A 4,745-nucleotide genomic window follows, 5' to 3' on the forward strand; every position below is an offset into this window, starting at 1 on the left:
AGTGTTTAACGATGTAAATCTTCAAGACTAGGACGTAGAATCCAACAGTAGATTACGCAGTGAATATTATTTTTGTTCATTAATTCAAGGCTTTATGCTAAGCTAAGTGAACTGGCCGCTGACTTCAGACTTTTCATAGTTTCGAATGCAAGTATGTCTTGAAGAGTCTCAGGTGGATTATGACTCCTCCTCCACATTCTCCTCCTTCTTCTTCCTCAAACCAGTGTGCTGTGAATGTTTTCCAGGCTGAGGGTTTCTTTTCTTTTTTTCCTCAAGCTATTCCTCAGAGTCTCACTTCTAGCAACTCAACATTTAATAAATCATGAAGAGAGTCCCTCTACTGCTCCCTGGTCTTAGGGATGGGAATTGATAAGATTCGATTGGTACCAATGCCGGTATCGATACTACTTATTGGTCCAGTTCCTTCGTCAATTCCTGACCAATATCTTGTGTGGAAAAAAATAGGCGTGCACGGGTTTTCAGCATCTGAAATGGTTTTATAATCTCTAAGTCTGAACACAGTAGATGAAATGAGAGAATATTTAAAAAGCATTCATGGTCATTAAGGCTTTCTTAGTCAAAGAACAAATCTGCTTGCTTGTTGAAGAGCAATGGCACTCGTGCTTAGAGTGTCAAATGCATGGCATTCCTGGAATTTAAGCACATGTTGCTAGTAGTAGTAGTGGTAATAGTAGTAGTAGTGTAGAAAGATGTTTTAGGGGCGTGTCTAGGTGGTAACCCAAGATTTGTGAAAGTCTTGTGAGATGGTTAAGATTAGACCTTAATCTCAAATGGCCATGGTTAGACGGCTAAGGTCAGGCATTGAACCCGAATGGTAAAGGTTTGTATAGATGCTCGGGAAAGTGCCGTGAGTTTTATGTAAGTTTTCCCAAATCAAGGTTATTATTTAGACACAACCATGTTTTAGCATGCTGTTGGTGTTTTCACCCTTAATGAAATTAATATTTTGCAGATGCTAGAGGATATGGACTATTTCTATCTCTCCGCCACTGTCAGAAAAACATGCCGGTATCGATTGAAGCTGGGAGGCATATGATTCCGGTTTTGATTCCAATTTGTAACCGGTCCTCAACTTGAACGGGATGCCCATGGCTGCCTGGTCTCGTCCTTCTGCTCTTCTTTGAGCTTGGCAAGTTCAGCTAGAAGGGCCCTGAGTGACCTCCTTAGTCTGGAGCTTAGTGACTGTCTCCTGCTTGGTTGAGGCCTGTTTTCAGGTCCTCCAAGTATTTGAAATACGACTTCTCGTTTTTAGAGGCATTTTCCTTCAGGGTCTGGATATCCTCCTCCATGTGTTGAACCAGAGAGTCCTTCTCTTTCAGCTGCGCAAGCTCTTGCTGAAGAGCATTATTTGTATCTGTTTCCAACTGGATCTCTGCTTGGAACTTCTCTTTGTTGATTATGTGAGCCATTTCGAGCACCCGTACTTGGTCCTGCAGGGTGCTGTTTTTTCTCCACTTGTTTCAGGAGAGACTCTGCTCGGATCATCTGTCTGTCCATTTCGGTGGTAAGCTGCTTAACCTTCTCCTCCTGGCAGCAGCTGAGGATGTCAGCACTTTGTAGCTGAGGCTTCAGCACCTTTATCTGCTTTTCAAGAGCCTCCTTCTCTTGCTCCTGGATCTTGTCTTGCCGCTCATCTTTGAACTGGGTGAACTGATTTCCTCCTCAGTCTGGAGTTTAGTGACCAGCTTCTGGTTGGTTGAGGTTTGCTTACTCAGTTTTTATTTCAGGTCTTCCAACTCTTTGAAAAATGAGCGGTGTGGTCCTTCAGGGTCTGGATCTCTTTCGCCATCTTATGAACCAGCGTGTCCTTTTCAGCCCCCAGCTGCTTTATGGCCTCCAGGTCCTCTGACACCTTTTCAGCTTGGGGCTGAATCTCTTTCTCCGACTGATTCTGAAGGCTATCACTCTTTTTTCAGCTTTGAGATCAGATTCATAGCTCAAGTTAATCAGATGTGAAGCTTTCCCTTGTTCAGGTTCTTGCTGAAGAGCTTTATTTTATTATTTTTTTTTTTTATCCCTTTCAACCTGGAGCTCTGCTGCCAACTTTTCATGGCTTACTATGTGGGCCATTTTGAGGTCCTCAAAGTATTTTTGAAGTAGCTCCTCCAGATGTTCAAGGTCTCTGGTTCTAGTTCACCTCTCCAGTTCATTGCATGTGTTCATTCATTAATCTTCAACCGCTTGTCCCTGTCAGGGTCGCGGGGGGCTGGAGCCGATCCCAGCTGACATAGGGTGGGAGGCGGGGTACACCCTGGACAGGACGACAGCCTATCGCAGGGCACATAGAGACTCACAGAGACAGACAACCATTCACACCTACGGGCAATTTAGAGTCATCAATTAACCGAACACATGCATGTCTTTTGGATTGTGGGAGGAAACCGGAGAACCCGGAGAAAACCTGCGAAGGGGTTTAGGCTCTTCTGATGAGCCAGTTGTTCTTTAGTCTTGTCCAGTTCTTTGCTGATTGGAGCCTCTTATTTTACTTCCAGCTGTTTTTGGCACCTTGCATGGAAGCCTCTGCCATCGGTGGATGAATGTGTGCGAAAAGGGTGCATGTGGCAAGTTGTGTAAAAGCGCTTGAGTGGTCAGAGGACTAGAAAGGAGCTGTAGTCCATTTAGCATTCATCAAAAGGTTATTTGGAGGGTTTACTTAGTTTACTTTACTTGAATATGTTAATTTTCTGATCCTTTATACTTCCACCCCACTCCACTTCAGAGGCAAATATTGTACCTTTTACTTTTACACTACATTTATGTGATACGTTTAGTCAATGAATTTGCTGATTTAGATCAATGCACAATATTATCAACAAATAAATTATGATCTTTTAGTAAAGGTTAAGATTATACTTTATTGAATTGACATGCTTCCCAACAGCATGTAAAGTCATTAAATTAGTCACACCTTTGCCCCGCGATAGACTGGCATCCTGTCCAGGGTGGACCCCGCCTCACGGATCGGCTCCAGCCCCCACGCGACCCCGACAGGGACAAGCGGTTGAAGATTAGTGAATGAATGAATGAACACTTTGCCAGCTGCATAATTACAGTGAGAAACAAATGAATCGATCAATGATTATAGTCCAACAATATGATATATTTTTCTGAAATGGGTGTTTTGATGCTTTTACTTCAGTAAACTATTGATGGCAGGACCTGTACTTTTCTACAATGTAGTATGGCTAAAACAAGTATGATGAAAACATAAAAAACCTGTTTAACATTGCACATAATCCTTATTAATATAAATATATTGATTTGTGATTCAAGTAGGTGTATAAAGATGGTTGATTTAGATTTAGGACTAAATGGAAACTGTCTGATATAAAAGCAGTAGAACAAAGCTCTCTGTCGCACAGGGTGGTGCTTCGGTCAACAACACCGCGGGCACACACAGATTAACAGTAGTGACTCAAATGATAAGATGTAAGAACCCGTCCATGTATGACCAAACGGCAGCCAGCTGCATCCAGGATAAGCGTCACTCTGACTTGTTGAGTCATGACAAAAATGACACATCAAGACTAGGGAAAAGGACCCACACTGTAAAATAGGGAAGTGAAACGTGACAGCTGGGTTGGTCTTCACCCTGTTTGGTAATGTCAGGGTGTATAAAGAATAGACGACAAAGGTCACTTACTGTAAAAGCATAGTACATACAGAATTAAGAGCGATAAAAGTGAAATGGGCATTTTATTGTATAAAGAAACTGTTGAATTTCACCATTTTAATGCTCAGATATTTATATATTTACATGTTTCCTTTAGAATATGTATCTTCTCTGAAACAGCATTTAGACTAAAGGACATTTAAACTTTCAATTAGAACGAAGGAGTCATTGTAATATATATGTGTATATGTGTATTTAAAATATCAAGCAACCACAACTTCAAAAAGAATATAAAATATATAAAAATATTTAACCCTGACCCTGACCTTAACTTGTGCTGATCCGACAGCTTAAACCTATTCTAATCCTTATTTTACCTACACCTACATCTAATTCTGAAGCCCTGAGTATGGTATGACTACGACGGCTTCCTCCTATCCAGGACATTGTTCAGACTGCACCTGATGCCAAGCAATATCCCAGCCACACATCTGTTGAACAAGACTAGAGCTCACTTAATAGTAAAGAGTCAGACTTTCCGAGCAAAGTGTGACCAAAGCCCATTGTAGTGAGTGATTAGTAGCTCTTAGACCAGTCAACCATCACTGATTCACAGGTGAAACTACAGGATGCATTAATCATTATTAAAAAAATAAAAATAAAATAAAATTGCATAACATGTCTTAAATGATGTATGTTATGTTATATGATTTGATTTTTAAATCTACTTTGCAGATACTTCGCAATGTTTCTACAAATTCAGGTGTTAGATTACTAATAGATGTAGATAATTGATTTATTGATGGGGCCGATTGATTGACTAAATTCATTAAAATAAAGCTTCAAAGTGATCAACACTATTCAGAAATGTCATTTAAAGAAACATACTGTCCGCAAATGCTCATAATTGTATTAGAATAAGTCTAAAATAAAGGGCACAGGGACAGAGGGCCCTGCCGGGAGCTCCCATCGCACCCTCCGCTGCCTGGACGCCTCTCTGGTCTCGTTTGAAGTCGCAGGAGGGGAGAGAGGGAGGGAGGAATGTTTTTTTGGGGGGGCGGGATCTTGTGACTCACCAGCAACTTCCTCAGTTGTAGGACAAATGTAGCCG

This window comes from Echiichthys vipera (assembly GCF_963691815.1).
Source record: "Echiichthys vipera genome assembly, chromosome: 8".
Lineage (NCBI taxonomy): Eukaryota > Metazoa > Chordata > Actinopteri > Perciformes > Trachinidae > Echiichthys > Echiichthys vipera.